We start from the raw sequence: 24,988 nt of genomic DNA on the forward strand, positions 1-24,988 counted from the left end.
AATCTGACTTAAGCATCTGAATCACTGCAAACGGTGATATGGCTTATTCTTAAAACATAAAGTGATAGAACTGCTTTAGGTAAAGTTTTACTATGTATTTGAACTTGGTCTTACATCTCTTTCTCAGTAAGGAAACATAATAATTTTCAATAACACTCATACTTGTCATTCTACATTACAACAATACTTGGGGCAGCAAATAGTTAACTATGGAAAATAATTATTAAAATAAAGGTTTCCAATGACATGTTCTCTTGGAGATATGCTTTCAGCACAGGAGAGTTTGCTTCATAAAGACCAAGTGTCTTTTTCTTATTCCTTCATAGTCAACTTAGTGAGCATTTTCAGAGTTAAAATTTTACTTGCTCTGTCAGAGTTCACCTTATGAGTATGAGAATGGCCAACTGGTTCTTTGAAAGCCGCAGCTTAAAGGGAACTGCTAAGCATTTCAATAGATGAAGGAATGGGAAGTCTTGTAATTAATGCTAATTTATGGCCTCACTCCTATGAAATTGCACATTACATGCACATTAATTATGATTAGCATTCCTTCAATGAATAGCAAAGGAAATCATAATGATTTGTCACTTATTATACAATGCTGTCACACAATCTTTTGTAAAGATTGGGCTTTACTTGCCCTGTGGATAATAAAGGGATGCTAAGTTCTAGTATGATGACTCCTTTCACTAGATAGTTCATAAAATAAGCAAGCAGTGAATGATTTAGCTTCAACTCTGAACTTTTTTTTTTTTTTTTTTTAATCACAGTTTGGCAGTTTAACTTCTGACTTTGAAAAGAAACCTATCATTTTCTTTAAGTGGAAAATAGAAGGCAATCATCTTTTTGTTATTACCTATATACTACTTTTGATTCAAAGACATGACATAAGCTCTCATTTAGTCTTGAAAAAACTTGGGACTCATGGAGACAAAAATTTGAAATTTTGTGTATATTTATATTACAGATACACTTACTTCTGCTCATATGCAATAATATATTATTATATTTTAATGTTATACATCATTTTCTATAAATTCAGATTGGCAAGAAATGTCATATATACATCTGTACCCACACACATATACACGACTAGATCTGACTTGCAGCTAATAGGAAATAAAATTTTAGTCATTTGATTATTGAGGTCAATAATCTTCTTGGAGTTGCTCACAAATCTGGCAAACTAAGGCAAGGCAGCTCCTCATGGGAACTTGAACTAATCATCTTTGTTGCTTTTTTTCCCCTAATGTGGGCATAGAAATCTTTTCAGTGTCCATAATTCCATGCGGTAGGTCCAACTTTCCCAAATGCAGCCTGCAGCTGAAATCCTGCCACTTCATGGGGTGCTTCCAGGAACAGCAAAGAGAGTGGGTTCCCACTACTCTCAGAATCCAACGACCTCCATCACCCTCAGTTGTGAGGAATCTCAACTTTTTCCTTATTTTTTCCTTGATCCTGTTCCTGTCAAAAGTATTCTCCTCTTCACCCTATTATAGTCCTCTCATCCTTGAAATCTGGTTTTCAAAACACAAAAATTGAGAAAGGAATCATCATTACTTTGAGCCCTATAACCACAGCTTTCCCTGAGATAAAGGAGCAAAACGACCCTGCACACTCTGTAGAAAGGTGGGGAGGGAACATACAGTAAAAGTAAAACACAAATTAATAACTCAATAAATTATCCTGCCCCACACTGCTTGAAAATTCCACCTGTAATTTTTAATTTATCAGTACTCATATTATTCAAAAGTAGGAATGGAACACACACAAAGGGGAAAATGTGTATTCGTTCAATCTTTTCCAATCCAGAGGTTTTGTGTCCAATTCACAGAGAAACCTCAGCCGGCAAGTTAACCACACAGGAGGTGTAGATTATGCAGTTTCAAGTACACATATATTTCCAAATAAGGTCTACCTTTCAGCAATCTTGATTTTTATCAGGGATTTTGTGGCTTTTAGAGTTTTGAACCACATATTATGAAATCTGATAAATAATAGTCCACCATCCAATTTCCATCCTATTCAGACTGTTAAAAAATTTTTCCTTAGTTACAAATCTGGTTTCACAGAGCATTTAAACTTTAGTTGCCTGTTTGGTCTGACTGTACTTACAGTGCCATTTACCACTGTGACATAATGTTCGTAACATAGTTTCACTACCTAATATAAAAAGAAAGCAAAGCCCAGGTTTGAAACTAGATGTAGGGAGTTGGAATAAATGACTCCCTGAGGATTCTGTCAATTCAGTAGAGTGACGTTAGCAGTGATGCTAATAGCCAGCACTTATATGTGCTTGCTATGTGTCAGGATGGTTCTAAAGGCTTTAGAAGTATTAATTACTTTATTCTTTACAACTCATTGGGGTCACTATTATTATTATTCCCACTCACAGGTAGAAGAACTGAGGCAAAAAGTTTAAGTGATTTGCCTAAGCTCACGTAGCTGATAAGAAGTCTGTTGCAATTTAAGCCTAGTAGTTTGATTCCTGACTTGCTCTTCTTAATCATTCTACTATATCATAATTTCTTAGAATGGAAGGAGGATACCACCACTATTAGTCCCACCATATCTATATCAGTTTCTCTAACCCTTTATCAATTTTGATAGTTTTTCACTCTATTCTTGTAGCTTATACAAAGGTTGTAAGTTATTCAAAAATAGTCTTGACCATCTAAAAATGAATTTTATCTTCTTTCTTTTTAATTTATATATGTCATCATTTTGTTTTATAGTATAGGTAGAACTTCCTGTCTTCTTCCTGATAATAATTGTATAATTGTTTTAGTCTTAAGGAGAGTATTTGCTACTCTGGAGATAATTTTAAATATTTATTAAGCAACTAATTTGTGCCAAGTATTCTTGCAAATTCTAGAGGAAGAGGCAAAGAATAAACAAGATGAATAAGTAAATTTATTAAGTTAGTTAATGACACATGTTAAGGATAAAAAATATACAAGAAAAGGGCTGAGCTGTTTGGGTCAGTTAATTTCAGATAGTATAGCCAGGGAAGAACTCACTGAGAAAATGATTTTTTGAGTAAAAACCTTAAAGACATGAAGGAATGAGTCATGTTAATATCTGGGCAAAGATCCTTCCAGGAAGAAGTAACAGCAAATGCAAAGGCCCAGAGGTAGGAATTTATCTGGAGTACTTAGAGAACAACATTAGTTCCTTATAGATGCTGGCTATTAGGCCTTTGTTGAATGAATAGTTTGAAAATATTTTCTCCCTTTCTGTAGATGGTCTGTTTACTGTTGATAGTTTCTTTTGCTGTGCAGAAGCTCTTAATTAGATCCCATTTGTCAGTTTTCGCTTTTTATGCAATTGCTTTTGGTGTATTCGTCATTAAATCTTTGCCAGTTCCTATGTTGAGAATGGAATTGCCTATGTAGTACCTGGGTGATGAAATAATGTTTACAACAAACACCAGTGACACAAGTTTATCTATATAACAAACCTGTACATGTACCCCTGAACCTAAAATAAACATTTCAAGTAAAAGAAGAACATGATGGCCAGTGTGACTGACTCAGAAAATTGAAGATGAGACCTGAAAACGAGTGGAAGACCAGACCATGTAGCCTTAGAGGTTACAATAAAGTCTACGGCTTTTATACTGAGTGAGGCAGGAAGTTGTTAAGAAAAGGTTCTTAGCTAGGTGTGGTGATGTGTGCTTGTAGTCCCAGCTAAGGGAAAACCGAAGTGAGAAGATCACTTGAGCCGAGGAGTTGGAGCCTGCAGGGAGCTATAATCACACCACCGCGCTCCAACGGCACTCCCGTCTGGGTGACAAAGGGAGATCCTACCTCTTCAAAAATATAGGGGTCTTGGTTTATTAAGAAGCTTCTTTTTTTTCTAATTAGAAAGTGATATTCAATAAAGTTTAAATCCAAAGGTTTTATTATGAGAATTTACACAAAAGACTCACAGAATTTTCTATATCTGTCTTAGAGTAAAAGCAAAAAGTGAAAGTGAACTTCAAACAGGTTAGTATAAATGAAAGATCTTTCACCACAACGATGCGCTGCACACTTTGGGGAAAACAACCGCACATTCTCGTTAAGAATTGTCACATATTATTAGAATTATTTGAATATAAGTTATATAGCAAGAGCATTACCATAAGAATATATGCAGTATTGGTTTAAAAAACCCTTAAATTTGACTTTTAACATAGAATTAAACTTTATTAATAAAGTTGTAAACATTATTCTTTAAATTTCTAGTCATGTAATTTTAGGATGTTTCCTTAATGATTGCTTTAGCCTTACAGCAAATCTGCCTTTGCTTAAGGATAAATCTTAGGTACTTTTAAATATTAAAATGTGGACTGGAAATCTAGTCTCTGGCACTCGAAAACAAGCATGTTAAATTAGGAACACACTACCTCATTATTTTTGAACTCTGCCCTTGTGTTGCAATATTATGGACCCAAGAGAGAAGATAGCAAGCTTTTCTATCTTAAAAATATGGAATTTTTCTAAATTTTCTGTGTCTTTTGCAGATGGTAAGAGAGGAATGGTAATAATAAAGATGTGTGCGTGTGTTTGTGTGTGTGTGAATGTGCAAAGTCATTTGGGCATTAGATGATTTCTGCATTTGTTGTATGTCCATATATTCCATGAGCTACATTGCAATCAACTTCACAAATAAATATTTCAGGATTCATCAAAAAAATAAGAAGTAGTAGACTCACTTTTAGAATATCACATTAACAGTTGTCTTTGACAGCATTCTAGCTAGTGGCACCCAAGTCAGCCTGAATCAATGGTTTGTGAAGGTGGTTGCTGACTTTCTGAAGGTCTGCCCTTGATCTGGATTTTATTTTAAAGTGTTTTACATTTTCAAGCATTCTGAATGAGTAACTTACCTTCTAAAGACAAATGAAATAAGAAAAGTCTGTTTTTATTAGCCTTTGTAAGACGTAAAACACGATAAAGGATACCTGCATTAGCTCTTCTCTCATATTGTAGGGCTTTTGCTGCCAGTTAAGTCTAAGCTGAAAGTGACAAGAGGGCTTTATCTCTTGGTCTCTTATCTAACACTAGGTAAGAAATATCTTTAGTTGTGCAGGTATATAACAGTTTCTTGCATTGTACCCTAAACAGAAAGATATATCTGAGGTAAACAATCCTTTCTTAAGATCAGCCTTAAAAAATTTAAAAAAACCCAGTTATTTTTCTTATTGCAAAAACACTAAGAGGAAGATAAATTATATGATCAGAAATATGAGCATTTAGGAAAATTATATTTATTAATGTTTTTGAATACTTCAAATTTTGATTGTGTTTGTTCTTGTACATTTAAGGTGACCAGCCCCATAGATGAAATCCAAGTTCTATTCAGAGATCACATTGAACTGAACTGTGCTTTAACGTTAATGAAGGTTGGCATCTTGTGATTTTCTGTTGCTCTACTTGCTTTTTGAAAGGGTTGAGGTTATTTTCCACATGACCTCTTAGGGTTGTGGACTTTAAAGTACTATATAAAGCATTTTCTTTACAATTCAATACTAACAATAAAAGAGATATACTGAGATATACAATTTTATAACTGATCATATTTTTCCCTTTTCACTTTGATTATCAGGGAACTTAAATGCAAAAATGAAGCCCAGTTTTATACACTCTGTTATGGTTTACTTACTAGAATACTTTTCAAGTCTTAACTTTCTCTTCTAACAGTTTTTTGGTTTTAATTTTAAAGGTTGTATATAAATGAATGGATAATAAATGTTGCATGCTCAAATTTTCTAACTTTAGAAACTTTTCAAAATTGTTTCTACTCAGCCAGTAGGATCATCCACAGAAAGTTAAACTTGTTGGAGACAGACGAACAATCAGTCCTAATTATCAAAGAATTAAAGTAGGAAGCTATACCAAGTAACAGCTGAAGTGCATCAACCTTCAAAATTAGCAAACAAAGTAGTTATAACTTGATATAATTAGTCATTTAAAAGGTTTTTCTCATAATCATATTTTGTAGTAAGCTAGTAAATGAAAAAGAATATAGTAGTAATATGTTACCATAGGTGTGATACTTGGAAGTACACAATAACCTCTCACAATAACCTCTGAATAACCTTTGAATTTTTAACAACAAATGAGTATCTTAATACATGTCTTTCTTTTAAGATAATCACTATTACTTTAAGATACAAAATTTGTATATATTTTAATAATTTCCAAAAATAGTCATTTTTCCCTGATAAAACACCAATTCCTACAAAATCTTTGAAAAATAATTTTGCTTGAATATTGTGTTCAATTTGAAATCATGCTTCTAGAAAATAGAAAGAAAGTGTAGAAAACATTTAACGTAATTAAGGGATTTAAAAAATTGAAAGGAGTTGACATTATTTATTCTAGAGAGATAAATCAGAAGGAGTTAATAACCATCTTTGGATTAAAAAGAAAAGCTGTGTATATGGTGACATTCTCCCCTGCTTACTTCTGCATCTTCTCAGGTGTGGACTGAAGAAAGACATGGTCTACATTTGTTGTTAAGGAAGACTTCACTCATAGAGAACATGGTTTTGACAGTAAGGTAGATCAAATGCTGACATAGGTTACCAAGGGTTGTTAGGGTGTTGTGAATTCTTAATCTCTAGGGAATTGCTAAATTTAAACAGACAGCTATGTGATTGAATGATTTAGACAGTGGCGCTTGGTATTTAATCCCTAGATGGGATGAAAATTGTGTGTGTTTTTTAAAACTTATAATTCAATAATTTTATTAAGGCACATATGGCATATCTAAAGAAGTATTGCTGATTACTCTTAAATTAAGTACAGAGACAAACACTAAATTTCTAAAACAATTTAATATATTAAAAACAGTCATCTATTTTTTTTAAAAACTGTGTCTTCCTCCAACAAGATCCTATACCATGTTGGTTACACATCTACTGAAGCATTTAATATGTTACATTTGGGTTATGAATTCCTTTCTTTCAGTAAACAGTACTTTTTCTTTCTTTGTCAATTGAAACCATAGTGAAAATTATTTGCATTCCCAGAAACTAGCACAATATTCCACATGACACCTGTAAGAAAAATGTGGTAGATGAATGGGAAAAGTAAAGAAGCAAATAAGGAAAGGAAATAAATTCTCTTTCTGGCTCATATCTTAAAAGGAAAGAAGAAATAGAAATTCACTGAGGCCGGGCATGGTGGCTCACACCTATAATCCCAGAACTTTGGGAGGCTAAGGTGAATGGGTCACTTGGGGTCAGGAGTTTGAGATCAACTTGGCCAACATGGTGAAACCTTGTATCTACCAAAAAAAAAAAAAAAAAAAAAAAAATCTCATTCTTTCAGTCATCTTATAGGAGCTTTCCCAGTTACTTTTCCCTAGGCAGTTCCTTTTCCCTAGGGCCATGATCTTTTCAGAGTGCTAGTAACTACAGAAGGTAATGAATAACCTAAAAAGCATCTAACACAATAAATATTTGTTCACTGAATGACTGAAATCTTAGGAAAATCAAATATATTGATGCTAAAAATGGAGCATTCTATTATAATTTTTTCTCTCACATTCTTGCTTTTTAGCTACTGGATGAACTATTTTTCTTTAGAGTCCTAATTTCAAGTTAATCTAATGAAAATATTCCAGTTTAGCTGAAAATATTCCTTCACTTTCAGTGTTTCTCTGTTTTAAAATTTATGTAAATATTCACTTGGTGGTGAGGCAAAGACACTTCCATTATTGTCACAATGGTTATCATTCATTATGGTCCCATAAGATATCTCTCACTTCATCTCTTGCTTTTATATTTGATTGAATAGATAAATTCACTTTTATAGATGAGGAAACTGAGTTATCTAATATATAAAGAACTTGCTCAATGTTACATGTAAAGTTAAGGGAAGAACTAGGGATTTGCACATACTTTGGAGTTCTCATATCTTTGTGCCCAACCTCAGAATGTACTATTCATATAGAATGTTTTTTAAAAAATTGTATTTGCTTGAGTCGCAGATTGTATTTTTATTTCAGTCCACAATGTTTTGATGACCCAGTTGAGTACTTAGAGTTCTTATCACAATGTTTTATAATTGTTCATTTACTGGTCTGTTTAATAAAAAAGATTGAGTTCTCTGAGGGCCAGATTGGAACTTCTATCTTTGTATTTCTAGAATCTGGTAAAGTATATGATAGGGAGAAAATACTCGATAAATATTTGTCAAATAATTGAATAAATAAGAATTCTCTTATAAATGATTCAGGCTTCTTTTTTTCCCTAAATTCTCCCTTCCACTCAAATGCTCAGAAATATTTTTCTTAAAGTCAGAATATTCCTGCAGCAGACTTTGTTGGTTATAAATATTCCTGTCTTTTTTGAATTTTGGTTTTGTTTTGGTGTTGGGAGGTTTTGTGTTTCAGGGAAGTATGAACCAGAGATGAAATGGTTAAGGTAATTCTATCCCCTTGTCAGTGGTTGAGTAAGGAGGATATATGTGCTACAATGCAAATAAGATAAAGCCTGTTGGGAGCTTACTGGAAGAGTTTTGTTGCCTTTAAAAAGCAAAAGAAAGGAAAAGATTCAAGTTCTTCTCCTGCATATTTCAGTAAGAGGATATGATGTTTGAAGCTGTTTCCACTTTTAAGGGCAGAAACCAAAATAATGGTAATAGTAGAGCAGAAAGATAAAAAAAAACAAAAACAAAAACAACCTGACTATACTGTAGATTTCTGAATTAACAGCCTTTAAAATATCCTAATCCTTTCTTTTGAAATGGATCATTCCATCATAAAAATTATCTGGAATTTGTTTATCTCAGTTTATTATAAATTTTCCCTAAGATCAAATGTAGGCATAGCTGTGACATATAGGCACCAAGCGTTAAGAAAAGATTCCTCTTCCTACCTAGTAGTCAGGGACTTCTACCTCTGTTAGAAAAGACTGACATGCTACTCACTTCTGAGAGACAAAGCTACTCCATATAGTTTAGAACACACTTTAAACAACTACTTATTTACCTCTGTCAGGTCAATATGGTGACATAAAATTTGTGATTTGCTGGTAAAAATTTAACAACTCGGTTTTTAAAAACAAAAAAGTGCATATTTATGCATAATGAATTTATTATGAATTGTACTGATATAAAAGATGGGTAGCAAATAATTTCCAAATAATGGTAAAACATACAATATCCTTTTGTGAGTTCCAGGTAGCCAGTTGATTCTCACATAATGCTTGGTTTAATTTGTACCAAGTTCACATATTCATAGACAAGCTACAGTTGCTGCTGCTGAATAATTCTATTTCCAACAGGACTATTGGTTGATATTTTCATTTGTGTTAACAAAAATTTAAAATGAAACAAAGAGCGGTGTTGGAACATCACTCAGTTGCCAATGACATGACCAACTTTTTTGCTGAATTGCATACGTTTTTAAATAATGGAAAAATATTTCCTGAATTTTTTGTGCTATTCATATGTAACAGATACAACCATAATATACTTTGTTTACTCTTTTCTATTAACATTTTCTCCATCCTTTTTGTTAATCTAGACAATTAATAAAACAATCAATTAAGTCCTGATATGCAGTGTTTTTCAGTTACTGTGGTGTAAATATTCTTGTGATAGCTAAATTCAAGCTACTGGCATGATGTCAAAGAACAAGACATTGAGTGGAGTTATACAGTGGAACACTATTTTCCCCATATGAAAGTAAGAGAAGTAAATAATCTCAAATGTTAAGATAATTGTGAGCTATACTAAACTAATTAAGAAGTGATGAGGTTTGAGTATTCCATATGTACATAATCGATTAATTGTAGATTTATATAATTTGATAATAGCTGTGTTTAACAACAAGCAAAATTCCTGAAATGTCATAATTAGTTCTTGAAAGCTGGTATGGACCAACTCAAGCACATCATTGCACCAAATATTAATACTTCATCCCAGAAACGAGTGATTGATTTTTCTGGTTTAGTTCAGCTAGATTTGAGTAACAAATTGTCTAAAACATATTGTTGCTACCAGATGTATTTTTCTAGGCTAACGATTTTGACAGATTGTCTCTGTCTCCCTAAGAGTTAATACCAGAAGAAACTTGATATATTAATTTGAGGAACAAAATCTAATTTTTAAAAAGCTGCTCAGGAGTGCCACATTCTTAAATTTACCTGTAGACTTAAATATTATGATTTCTATTATAAGTAATGGTAGAACTCCTCTTCAATGAATATATGCTAATCAAATCAGAATTGAGAATTTATTTTGAGGGTTAAGATTTGGCAAATTATTTTTCTGTGACATTGGAATAAACATAAATCTTACTTAAGTTATATATTATTAATGTCTAAAACTTCATATAATTTCAGGATTTTTTTTTAACAGAGTTAAGGCTTTTGTGGTTAAATTTGATGAATATGTGAAGATAATTTTCTACTAAGCCCAGACAAATTAAGTGATTCAGGATTAATATAGCCTTTACTTTTCAGGTTTATTTAAATCAGACAGGGAACAAAGTGAAGTGGTTGCAAAGTGATAGGAACAGTTTCACAAAACTGTCTTATAATTTGTTTTCTTCAAATTTATGTACAGAAATGACATCTCATTATATTCCTTCTTTACCATTCCTGTAGAGAATTCTTGATACTTATAAAACATTCTTTCTTGGAGTTATCTTCTGAGAGTCTTGATTATATGCACCATTTCATTTGTTTTGTTTGAAAATAAATCATTGTAAAGAAAATAAACTATAGAAATTAGCTCTCATTCTTTAAATTTCATATTCAATAAAAGATTTATTTTTTAACCTGAGCAACCAGCTGGTATAGAAGAAAAGATACATAAATTTGGCATTGGATGAAACAATATCTAATTCCACTCTAAACTCTTGAGAAACACATGGAAATTAAAGAGTCATTGAAATTGTGCCTTCTCTTACCTCAGTAGGGTAAGGAAACAGATAAATAGTTCTTTTTCCCATAACTTCAGAGTGGGATCTAGCTAAATTTTGCCTACCCCAGCTTACCGACTTTTGTTTACAGATACAATACAGCTGAATGCATGAGAAGCTGCCAATATGGATTGTTGAACAGGAGAAAATAGTTTGGCTGTACTGTTATAAATTTACTCCAATTCCAATAAGATTGTTAATCTCAGGCAATTTCACGAAAGTGCTTGGGCAATTCAAGAACAATCTTTTCTATTACCTAATTATTCACATAATTGAGAAAAACTGGGGCTATTATGCTGACCTCTGTATTTAAATCTAACTCTGCATTTTTGTACTTGCAAAGAATTGACTTGAGAATTTATTTTTAATATTAATTTTATACATGTTTTTTTCTATTTTTTATCTTTATAAATTTATAAAATAGATTTTTTCCCCTAAGAATTTATCTACTTCTAACACCTTGGTACTAAAATCATTATGAAATGCTTATGCTATTTCCTCAGTAATAATTTGTCAATATCTCTAATTGAGAAACCTTAAATATAAACTCTAAGTTTAAGAAGATCTGTTTTTGATTATCTCTACTAATTAGAAACTATAAGATAGAAGGAAAATGCTTAATGATTTTTTCAAAAGAGAAATATATTGATACTTTAGAAATCTTTTGCCACCCAAATCATGCCTTTAGAATATGTCTTGATTGAAAGAACATACTTCCTGGATCCATTTTTACTTGTCATGCTTATGAATTATAATGTGCATAAAATTCTTGATAATTTTCAAAGCACTTAAAACAGAAATTTTATTTATTAATACTGACAATTTGACATAAAATGAAACAGTGAAAACTGGTACACCGAAGAATTATTCACAGATCCAGTATAAAAAAATAGGACATTTTAAAATTTTGTAAAGCTTTCTCTTCTTACTGATAGCTTAATACAAAATAAGCCAAAAACAGACCTAATATCTTAGGAAAACACTCCAAGATACCAGGTTACAGAGTGCCAAACTGCCTTTTCCCTTTTCTTCTCATAAAAAAGCCTCAAGACAATAGAATGACCAGATTTCATTTCACTCCTTGGTTAACAGATAACAGTTAAATCTAGTTAAGTATTTGCCAGATTTCCAGCACATTTATTGAGTAGAGGATCCTTTCCTCATTGCTTGTTTTTGTCAGCTTTGTTGAAGATCAGATGGTTGTAGGTGTGCTACCTTATTTCTGGGCTCTCTGTTCTGTTCTATTGGTTTATGTACCTGTTTTTGTACCACTACCACGCTGTTTTGGTTACTGTATCCCTGTAGTATAGCTTGAAGTAGGGTAACATCATGCCTCCAGCTTTCTTCTTTTTGCTTAGGATTGACTTGGCTGTTTGGGCTCTTTTTCGTTCCATATGAATTTTAAAACAGTTTTTTGCAGTTCTATGAAGAATGTCATTTGTAGTTTGATACTACTAGCATTGAATCTGTAAATTTCTTTGGGCAGTATGGCCATTTTAATGATACTGATTTTTCCTGTCCATGAGGATGGAATGTTTTCCATTTCTTTGTGTCGTCTCTGATTTCTTTGAGCAGTGTTTGGAATTCTCATTGCAGATATTTTTCACCTCCCTGGTGAGCTGTGTTCCTAGGTATTTTATTCTTTTTGTGGCAATTGTGAATGGGATTGTGTTCCTGATTTGGTTCTTGGCTTGGCTGTTGTTGGTTTATAAAAATGCTGATGATTTTTTTTGTGTGTTGATTTTGTATTCTGAAACTTTGATGAAGTTGTTTACCAGCTGAAGCAGCTTTTGGTCCAGGGCTATGGGATCTTCCAGATACAGAATCATGCTTATAGTCAACTTGATTTAGTCATGAATAGTCAACATGATTCTGTATCTAGAAAACTCCATAGTCTCAGCCCAAAAGGCCAACTAAGGAATAGTTTGATTTCCTCTCTTTCTATTTGAATGCCCTTTTTTTTTTCTCTTGCCTGATTGCTCTGACCAGAACTTCCAATACTACGTTGAATAAAAGTGGTGAGAGAGGGTATTCTTGATCCAGTTTTCAAGGGGATTGATTCCAGCCTTTGCCCATTCGGTATGGTGTTGGCTCTCGGTTTGTCACAGATGGCTCTTATTATTTTGAAGTATATTCCTTCAATACCTAGTTTGTTGAGTGTTTTTAATATAAAGGTATGTTGAATTTTATCGAAAGTCTTTTTGCACCTTTTGAGATATTCAGGGTTTTTTTGTCTTTAGTTCTGTTTATGTGATGAATCACATTTATTGATTTGCATATGTTGAACCAACCTTGCATCCCAGGGATAAAGCCTACTTGATTGTGATTGATTAAATTTTTTTGTGCTGCTGGATTCAGTTTGCAAGTATGTTGTTAAGGATTTTTTGCATTGATGTTCATCAAGGATATTGGCCTGAAGTTTTCTTTTTTTAAATGTGTCTCTGCCAGGTTTTGGTATCAGGATGATGCTATCCTCATGGAATGAGTTGGGAGGAGTCCCTCTTCCTCAATGTTTTGGAATAGTTTCAGTAGGAATGGTATCAGCTCTTGTGTGTTCATCTGGTAGAATACAGCTGTGAATCTGTCTGGTCCTGGGGTTTTTATGGTTCATAGGTTATATGTTACTGATTCACTATCAGAGCACATTATTTGTCTGTTCAAGGAATCAATTTCTTTCTGGTTCAGTCTTGGGAGGTATATGTGTCCAGAAATTTATCAATTTCTTCTAGGTTTACTAGTTTGTGTGCATTTAGATATTTGTAGTAGTCTATGACAGTTGTTTATATATCTGTAATACCAGCAGTAACATCTTCTTTATTGTCTCTAGTTGTGTTTATTTGGATTTTCTCTCTTTTATTCTGTATTAGTCTATTAGTCTGTATTCTGTATTAGTCTATTAGTCTATATTCTGTATTAGTGGTTTATCTATCTTATTAATATTTTCAAACAGTAAACTCCTGGATTCATAGATCTTTTGATTTATTTTTTGTGTCTTGGTCTCTTTTGTCAGTTCTGATTTTGATTATTTATTGTCTCCTGTTAGCTTTGGGATTGGTTTGCTCTTGCTTCTCTAGGTCTTTTGGTTGTGATGTCATGCTAATTTGAGATGTTTCTGACTCTTTGATGTGGGCGTTTGGTGCTATAAAAAATTTTTCTCCTAACACTAACTTATCTGTGTCCCAGAGATTCCAATATATTGTATCTTTGTTGACATTGGTTTCAAATAACTTCTTGATTTATGCCATAATTTTACTATTACCCAAAGTCCTTCAGGAGCAGGTTATTTAATTTCCATATTATTTCAAAGTTTTGAGCAATATTTTAAGACTTGATTTCTATTTTTATTGTTCTGTGATCTGAGAATGTGTTTGGTATGCTTTTGGTTTTATTTGCATTTGCTAATGACTTAATGATTGTTCTGTGTTCAATTGTGTTGTCAATTTTAGAGTATATGTCATGTCGTAATAAGAATAATGTATATTATGTTATTTTGGGGTGGAAAGTTCTTTAGAGGTCTATCAGATCCATTTGGTCAAACGTTGAGTTCAGTTCCTGACTATCTGTTAATTTCTGCCTCAATGTTCTATCTAATACTGTCAGTGGGGTGTTGAAGTCTCCTACTATTATTGTGTTGGATTCTAAGTTTCTTTGTAAGTCTCTAAGAATTTGCTTTAGGTATCTGGGTGCTCATGTGTTTAGTCCACATATATTTAGGATAGTTAGGTCTTCTTGTTAAGTTGAATCCTTACCATTATGTAATGCCTCTCTCTCTCTTTTTTTTTATCTTTGTTAATTTAAGGTCTGTTTTGTCTGAAATGAGGATTTCAACACCTACTTTTTTTTTTTTTTCTGATTTCCATTTTCTTGGTAGATTTTCCTCCATCTCTTTATTTTGAGCCTATTCATGTCATTGCATGTCAGGTGGGTCTCTTGAAGACAGAAGACCACTGGGTTTTGATTTTTTTTTTTTAATTTTTATTTTTTATCAAGCTTGCCACTCTGTGCCTTTTATATGGGGGTATTTAGCCCATTTATGTTCAAGGTTAGTATTGATATGTGTGGATTTGATCCTGTCATTGTGTTGTTAGTTGGTTATGATGCTGTTTTTTGTGTGTGTGGTTGCTTTGTAGTGTCACTGGTCTGTGTTTTTGTATTGACTGGGATAGTCTTTCCTTTCTATATTTTGTGCTCCTTTAAAGAGCTCTTGCAAAGTGGGACTATTGGTAACAAACTTCCTTAGCATTTGCTTATCTTTAAAGGATCTTATTTCTTCTTTAAAGGGGAAGCTTAGTTTGTCTGAATATAAAATTTTTGGTTGAAGAATTTTTTTGCTGAGAATGTTGAATATAATCCCCCAATCACTTGTAAGGTTTCCTCTGAGAGGTCTGCTGTTAGTTAGACTGATATGGTTTTCTTTGTAGGTGTAGGTGACATGCTGTTTCTCTCTTGCTGCCTTTAACATTCTTTTCTCATTTCAACCTTGGAAAATCTAATTATGTGTCTTGGGGATGATATTATTGTATAGAATATTGTAGGGGTTCTCTGTATTTCCTGATTTTTACTGCTGGCCTCTCTAGTGAGGCAGGGGAAGTTTTCATGAACAGTATCCTGAAAAACGTTTCCCAAGTTGTTTACTTACTCACTGTCCCTTTCAGGGATGCCAGTTATTCATAGATTTGGCTTCTTTACATAATCTCATATTTCACAGAGGTTTTGTTCATTCATTTTCATTCTTTTTTTTTTTTTCAATTTTTGTCTGACTCTCTCATTTCAGAGAGCCAGTCTTCAAGTTCCAAGATTCTTTCCTCAGCTTGATTTATTCTGCTGTTAATACTTGTGATTGAATTGTGAAATTCTTGTAGTGAGTATTTCAGCTCTATTTGATCAGTTAGGCATATATATATATACTGGCTATTTTGTCTGTCAGCTTCTGTATTGTTTTATTGTGATTCTTAGTTTCCTTAGATTGGGTTTTGCCATTTTCCTGAATCATGATGATCTTCATTCCTATCCATATTCTGAATTCTATTTCTGTAATTTCAGCCAGTTCAGCCTGGTTAAGAACCCTTGTTAAAGAACTAGTGCATTCATTTGGAGGATATAAGACATTCTGGCCATTTGAGTTGTCAGAATTCTCGCATTGGTTCCTTCTCACCTCTGTATGTGGGTGCTCTTGATTGGGCTGGGCTTGATTGCCGGGCTGCCTCTGATTGAAGTGGTCAGGCTGGATTCCAGGTCAGGCATCCCTGCCCAGTGAGGAGGTGAGAACCAGGACCTGAGTAGAGAACAATCTGGCTAATTTTCTATGAGGTGCGTGCTCTATGCTAGGGGTATAGACCAGACCCTCATCCCTGTGGACTCTCCATAGCCCAGAGACAGCAAGGGCAAGGGCTGTGAGACAGCACAGATGGTGGCCTGCCTGTCCCACTGGGAGATCTTTCTTAGAGAGTTGCAGAGCTGCTTCTGGCTCAGTAACCCTGGCACAAGGTGGCTGGACACCCAGACCAGAAGGGCCTGCCCAGTGAGGAGATGTGAGATTGGAGACCCATGTAACAAACAGTCTGGCCACATTTCTGTAGGGCTGCTTCAGTGTGCTGGGGGTCTGCCCCAGTCCTTAGTCACCTCAGATTTTCCAGCACCCGAAGGTATCAATGGTGAAGGCTGTGAAACAGCAAAGATGGTGCCCTTCCCCTCCCTATAGGTGCTCTGCCCCAGGGAGGTATGGATCTGTTGCTGGTTCCGTCACACTCGTTGTGGGTAGTTGCAGAACTTGATCAGGAGATTCTGCCCAATAAAGAAAAATGGGATGTGGAACCCACGTGAACAACTGGTCTTGTTGCTTCTTCGTAGAGCTGCTGTGCTTTGCTGGTGAGCCACTCCAGTCCATAGTCTCCTTGGACTCCCTAAAACCCGAAGGCAACAGCTAAGGCTGTGCAAAAGCCAGTAGGATAATTCTTAATTGCACTTACAGAATGTATTCTCTCATAAAAGAGAGAGTATAAGCTTGGAGAAGACATAATTGTCAACAATAAAATAAATGCCAAGGCTGGGGTACTTGTGAGGCAACTGTTTTCTTTTTTAGTTAATTATATTTTGGGGGTATATGTGATAATTTAATATATCCATATAATTTGCAAAAGATCAAATCAGTGTAATTGGGATAGCTATAAACTTAAATATGTGTCATTTGTTTATGCTAGAAACATTAAAATTATTCTCATAGCTATTTTGAAATATATGAGGTTATTATAAACTATAGCAAACCTACTGATCTATCAGACACTATGTCTTATTTCTTCTATTAAACTGTGTATGTGTACCTATTAATCAACTACTCCTGTTTATTTTCCACTGTATTCTATGTCCCTCTCTGATTTTCTTCCCTTAATATTCAATGGATCTTAACAACATAAAATGAAGGTTCTAAGCTTTTATTGATACTGCTTATTTACAACATTTATAGAATAAAAATTCACACATTTAATATTTACTAAATATTAAATATAAACTTCATATTATTAGGGTTATTATTGCAATTTTGTTTTGTGTATATAGAACTAGGTCCCATGTGGTATAGAAATAAAAGACAATATTTGATGAGTACCCCTATTTCTGTTATAATCCATGATTCATTCTCATCATTTCACTTAATCAGCTAAGATATCCAGGATTTATCCTCATTTTCTCTGTAGTCATGACCTTAGGGTTTTAAGTTAACATAAATTAAAGCAGAGCCCATTTGGGTGGAGAAAATAGGTAATGATGATGACAAGGTCCATGATTTGGTCCCATTTTATATGCTACACTAGAAAGCTAAGTGGAGTTGGATTTAGTACATTATCACAGTTTTTTCAGTCTCCTTTCAATTTTTCCTCCTTTCTTCATAGCTACCAGATTCACAAGAATATAAGGGGAGTGTAGAAGAAAACATTTTAGTGCTTTCTTTCTTTGAATTTTATCTTGTATCCCAAAGAGGTTTCAGATTCTCCCTTTTCCAACGGCCTTCCTCATCCATTGATTTTCCAAATACAACATGACTCTGTGCTATATCTCTATAATATGAAACAAATAATGAACAGCTGACATTCTTCACCTCTCTAAATAACCAAATGAGCATATCTCTACAATCAGTGGGCAAGTCAGGTCACAGTTTGGAGGCAAATCAGTGTTTCTGGGGAGCTTTAAACAAATTAGTGTCGGCTGGGCACAGTGGCTCATGCCTGTAATCCCAGCACTTTGGGAGGCCGAGGTGGGTGTATCACCTGAGGTCAGGAGTTCAAGACAAGCCTGGCCAACATGGTGAAACCCCGTCTCGACTAAAAATATAAAAACTAGCCATGCGTGGTTGTGGGTGCCTGCAATCCCAGCTACTCAGGAGGCTGAGGCAGGAGAATTGCTTGAACGCAGGAGACAGAGGTTGCAGTGAGCTGGTGCCACTGCACTCTAGCCTTGGCAAAAGAGTGAGACTCTGTCTCAAAAAAAAAGAAGAAAAATATCAGTATCTTAGGCACAATAGGGATCAAATACAGTCAGAAACCCTGGAGGTTGAACACAGGCATCAATAGTTTAAACCCTCCCCCCACACCTAGTGATTCCTATGTGCAGATAATTAGAGACCCAGTGACTCATCCTTGAAGGTATCACTTTATTTCTTGGTTTGTCTGTACTTTCTTCTTTGACCAACACTGTTTCTCCTGACTCAGAGGTCACTCAGAATTCTTGAGGTGACTCTGTATCTCTGTTCCAAGTTATTACTAGTTGATTAATAGGCTTACTTTAAGAAGGGTACCCTGTTTTCTTTGGGCATAGTTTCTGGGTAAGGAGAAGGGGAAGCATTTATGTTGCCAGTTTTAAAAAAAATGAAGACAAACAATGATAACAAAAGTTCAACAATATAACAAACTTTTGATAACAAAAGTTCAACATTTTTAAGTACAGTAATATTTAAATGATACCTAGAACATAGTACGATCTCATTGAATTTTAATTTATTTTTAATTAATTAATTTATTTTTTAGAAACAGAGTTTCGCTATATCTCCCAGGGTGGAGTGCAGTGGCGCGATCTTGGCTCACTGCAACCTCTGCCTCTCAGGTTCAAGTGATTCTACTGCCTTAGCCTCCCAAGTAGCTGGGACTATAGGCGCATGCTACCATGTCTGCCTGATTTTTTTTGTATTTTAGTAGAGACAGAGTTTCACCATGTTGCCCAGGCTGGTCTCAGACTCCTGAGCTCAGGCAATCTGGCTGCCTCAGCCTCCCAAAGTCCTAGAATTACAGATGTGAGCCACAATGACTGGCCAAATTTTAATTTTTTTTCTACATCCTAGAAGTGGAATTGGCTGAATAGATTGTAGGAAGAAATTTATTTGGTATTTGTCTCAATAGAACCCTTCAGACTGCTATAAAACATGCTTAACATTTTTTCATGGGAAACTCTTTAAAGTTTTCTAGAACCTTCAAAAATTGACTGTTTTGTACAAACAAGATACACCTTATACAAAAATTAACTCCAGATGGCTTAAAGACTTAAATGCAAAATCTAAAACTATAAAATCCCTGGAAGAAAACCTAGACAATACCATTCAGGACATAGGCATGGGCAAAGACTTCATGAATAAAACACCAAAAGCAATTGCAAGAAAAACCCAAATTGACAAATGGGAGCTAATTAAACTATAGAGCTTCTGCACAGCAAAAGAAACTATCATCAGAGTGAACAGGTAATCTACAGAATGGGAGAAAAATTTTGCAATCTATCCATCTGACAAAGGTCTAATAGCCAGAATCTTCAAGGAACTTAAACAAATTTACAAGGAAAAAGCAACCCCATCAAAAAGTGGGTGAAGAGTATGAACAGACACTTCTCAAAAGAAGACATTTATGAGGCCAACAAACATATGAAAAAAAGCTCGTCATCACTGGTTATTAGAGAAATGCAAATCAAAACCACAATGAGATACCATCTCATGCCAGTTAGAATGGTGATCATTAAAAAGTCTGGAAACAACGGATGCTAGTGAGGAAGTGAAGAAACAGGAACACTTTTACACTGTTGCTGGGAGTGTAAATTGGTTCAACCATTGTGGAAGACAGTGTGGTGATTCCTCAAGGATCTACAACCAGAAATACCATTTGACCAGCAATCCTATTACTGGGTATGTACTCAAAGGATTATAAATCATTCCACTACAAAGACATATGCACATGTATGTTTATTGCAGCACTATTTACAATAGCAAAAACTTGGAACCAACCCAAATGCCCATCAATGATACACTGGATAAAGAAAATGTGGCATATATATATAATGGAATACTATGTAGCCATAAAAAATAATGAGTTCATGTTCTTTGCAGGGACATGGATGAAGCTGGAAACCATCATCCTCAGCAAACTAAGACAGGAACAGAAAACCAAACACCTCATGTTCTCATTCATAAGTGGGAGTTGAACAATGAGAACACATAGACACAGGGAGTGAAACATCATACACTGAGGCCTGTCAGGGGGTTGGGGGCAGCGGGAGGGAGAGTATTAGGACAAACACCTAATGCATGTGGGACTTAAAACCCAGTTTACAGGTTGATAGGTGCAGTAAACCACCATGGCACATGTATACCTATGTAACAAACCTGCATGTTCTGCACCTGTATCCCAGAATTTAAAGTAAAGAAACAAAACAAACAAACAAAAAGAAGTTAAAAAAAAGAAAATTGGAGTCAAATTGTCTGTAATCTTCCTGCTTGGCCATCTTAAAAATGCATATTCCTGTGGAAACAGCTTTGCCACATGGGTAGGTGGCTATGAAGACATTATCTCTCATCACAGAAGGGAAACTATGATCCATTTTTCTCACAATTGAGAAACTGTATCCTCTATTTTTGTTCTTATATCTTTCAGGATGTAATTTTCTTTGATTCTCTTAGATAATGTAGTCTAATAGAAATTTTTATTAGTAAGTTGGGGAATTAGGTGGAAAGGTTATAATTTTTTTTGCAAATTGTTTGAAGTTTATGGAAACTACTATACATAATTTATACAGTTCAAAAGCTACTTAAACTTCCATTTAATTTCCAAACCTTTCTATACAGGGGATATTAGAAATTTTCTGTTTAATAGACGTTCCAGCTTATCTTCAAGCAAAGTTGGCTTTGAGGCACTTTATGCTGCATCTTCAGAAGCATCTTTTTATATGTATTGACCTTGATGTTTAATTATTATACAGCAATCATAATACAATGAAATTGTGTTGATGCTTTCTTAAATTGCTTGTCTGACTTTTTCATTGTGGTTTATTTATTTCAATTATTTTATAGCAAATATCTCGTTATAATATATGCTTTTTATGATTGCCACTGTTGTGGGAGACATATTTTATCACTTAACGGAGAAGGTTTAGAGTACTCTTTCATGCCTCTTAAAATTCTTAATTTGAATTATTCAGAGGAATGTGGAAGTTATGTCATTTAGGGGGATTTTAATGCTGCATGTTAACAGACAATTTATTTCATCCTAGATAATGTAATATTTCATTTAACTGGAAAACTCAGAGCTATGGTAGCTTCGAGCAAAGTTGGATCTAGTATCTCGTAATGTTATCAAGATCCAAGTTTCTCTTTGTCACTCTCTTTCTTGGATTCAAGTTCATTTTAAGGTTGGCTCTTTTGTGGTTCCAAGATGCCTACCAGATACTTCTGGGGTTATGGGACTTCTTAAGCATTGTTCATCAACATTCCATGCAAGGTCTTAAGATTCACTGTAAATGTGCAGTTTAGGTCACATGTCTAAATTAAACCAATCACCATGTATCTAGAGATGAAATGCACTGATTACCCTGGCCTGCATCATGAACTATATTCATAGTTCTAATGATGGAATCGACTTTCTCAGAAACGTACTACTTCTTGTATGAGTGCTAACAAAATATCTCAAAACTTAGTGACTTAAAACAACCACATACACGATTTCACAGTTTTTGTGGTTTAGGATATAGGTGTGTCTTAGCTGGGTCCTCTGTCTCAGGGCCTCTCACAAGCTGCAATCAAGGCATCAGGGTTGTAATCATCTCAAAGCGGCAAAAATATCTGCTTTCAAGCTCACTCACATGGCTGCTGGCAGAAGTCAGCAGTCTGTGTATTGTTGAATTTAAGAACTCAGATCCTTGCTTGCTATTGGCTGAAGGCCTCCCTCAGTTCCTCATCATATCGGTTTCTACAATATGGTAGCTTGTTTCATCAAAGCTGCAAGTAAAAGAGGCAATGAAGGAAGAATGCTAGCAAGACGTAATTTATAGTTTTTTTTTTTTTAAATAACCTAATCACAGAAGTAACATTTCATCAATTTTGCTGTGTTGTGTTTATTAAAAGCAAGTTGATAGGCCCAGCCCACATGCAAAGGGAGAGGATTATACAAAGGCATAAATACCAAGAAGCAGGGATCACTGGGAGTCGTGTCAGAAACTGTCTACCACATTCCCTAAATTCACTTTTGCTGACTAGACTTTAGCTGTTTTACATATGATTGCCAAATAATTTTGAAGTTATATCCACTCATAGACTCATTTATGCTAACTTGAGTTAAAATGTCAGCTATGTGATGCTTTTTAAGCTTAAAATATTTCTCTCCTTTATATCAGGCATTACATTGGCTAACTAGAAATCAATTACAGCAGGAAGAAAAGCAATAATCAAATTTCTGAAGGCAGTAGGCTCGGGAAATACAATTTATTTAATTCAGTTTTGCCGTAAGTTTTAAATTGCTAATTGTAGGCATCTAAAGGCCTTTAAATGGATCCCAGGCAAATATCCTGACAGTTGAACATGTTTCTTTTAATCAGTTTAGGGCATCCAAATTATAGCAAAATAAATGGTTGATCTGTGAAATAAAGTAGCCTTGACATCTATCAGTCATTGGCCAACTCTGGCAACATAAATAAGAGAATATTTCTTCCTTAATTGGCAATAGTTGAAGTTTAAAGGCTGTATTCCATTAGAGAAGTGAGGTAGGATATTTTAATCATAATATCCTCCTTACCAAGATCAAAAAGAAATATTTTAATGATTTTATAGACACACACAAAAATAAAACCATGTGTCAGCACTAGTTGCCTATTGTCTATGTTCCCTGACTTTTCTTTTATTGGGACTGATTTTCAGTGGGTACATTGAGGTATGTAAACTACTCAAATAAAAACAAAAAGGGTCTGGGAGTAGTGGCTCATGCTTGTAATCCCAGCAATTTGGGAGGATGAGGAGGGAGGATCACTTGAGCCAAGGACTTTGAGATCAGCCTGTGTAACAAACTGAGATCCCCATCTCTATAAAAAGATAAAAAATTAAACAGGCATGGTGGTGCACACCCAGAGTCCCAGCTACCTGAGACACTGAGGTGGGAGGATCATTTGAGCTTGGGAGGTCAAAGCTGCAGTGAGCCGCGATAGTGCCCCTGCAATTGAGACTGGGTTACAGAGGGAACTTTGTCTCAAAAAAAAAAAAAAAAAAAAAAAAGTATGATGGAAGAGTTCAGAACCACTTTGTTGGAAGCTTAGAAATGGCTTCTTAGCGATATTACAGCTGAGTGAATGAAGCAGGTGATCTGAAAGTTGTCGGCTCTAATTCTACTTTTAACTCTCCCCTGTGACTTGGATAAACCATACAGCCTCTATGCATATATACTTTCTCATTTATAAAAGAAAGATGCTAAACCCTCATCACAGCTTGTGGAAGCTTCTGAACCAAATATGAGTGTGTCAATTGAGTTATTATTCCATTCTCTTCAATTTAGCACCGAGATTTATAAGAACTTTTTTTTTTTTTTCTTCAGTTTAAGGTCTATCCGATGTGATACATTTAGAACAAATTTTAAATAGATGAAATTTTCCAACATCTTAATTGCCATTTAATTTCAGTGGTATTTTCTAAACAATGATTATGCATAAGGCAGTGATTCTCAAATTCCTTATATTCACTTACAGATTCCTGTGGTTCAAGAAACAAAAATGTCTAAGAAATGAAGACAGTTCTGAGCAGCGAGTATTCTGAATATTATTACGCTTATGAGAGGGTTAGAAATAAGGAGCCATAAGAGGGACAGTTTTTAACAGCTAGAGTGATGAAAGAAGGCTTCAAAATGGAAGCTATGTTTCATGTGTGACTTTTAAATTGTGGAGATAATGGATCAGAACTTTTACTTTAAAAGGAAAAACAGGGTCAGATATGGATGGCAAAAATGTACAAGCAATGTGGATAGCTAAACGTCTCAGTGTGACTTGATTTGGATATAAGGTACATACAGTAAATTACAGAAGTTTAGAGCTACTAAATGGGCTTAGAGTCACACTGTGGAGAGCCTTAAAGGCCACTTGAAGGAGTTTTCATGTTATTTTGTGAGATAGATGGTTATTAGGGGTTCTGAGTGACACGACTGATAGGGAGAGGCAGAGTTAGAAAGCGTCACAATAGTCCAGAAATGGTTTACCATGTTAAGTATGGTTTCTCTCACAAGCAGCTGCTCAGTAAATATTTGAATGACTAGCCCAAAAAAAGCTTCCAGCTTTAAGTGGCTGATATCACTTGAAATTATTTTCTCATTAAATTTCTAATAGGTCATTGATAGCTTTCAAAATAGATTTTTTTAAAAAACTCAACATTTTTAAAGAAAATTTACTTTTGGTTGTTTCCTGTGTCTTCCTTGCTCCTGCTACAGAATTTTCTTTTCAAATAGGAATTCTTCTTCTTCTTCTTCTTTTTTTTTTTTTTTCAGGCCAATGTAGATTTTCTTTCTTCTTTTTCTTTCATCAGGCAGCAAATTTATAATCCAGTGACATCTTGTCTGTTTCCATGGGAATGGATATAATAGAGCATATTTAGCACTATGGACTTGATCCAACTAAACAATATTTGTAAGAGTCTGAAATGTGAGGCTGTGTAAGGCCATGGGTGTTGTTGGCTCTGTCTTGCTGTTACTGTTGATGTCTTCATTGTAAATGTCAGCTTTCTGTGAAAATCAGAAGATAATTAAAATGGCACAGAGGTTACAACCTCTGCTGTTACTTGCAGAGGTGG

This window comes from Papio anubis, chromosome 9 (genome assembly GCF_008728515.1).
Source record: "Papio anubis isolate 15944 chromosome 9, Panubis1.0, whole genome shotgun sequence".
NCBI lineage: Eukaryota > Metazoa > Chordata > Mammalia > Primates > Cercopithecidae > Papio > Papio anubis.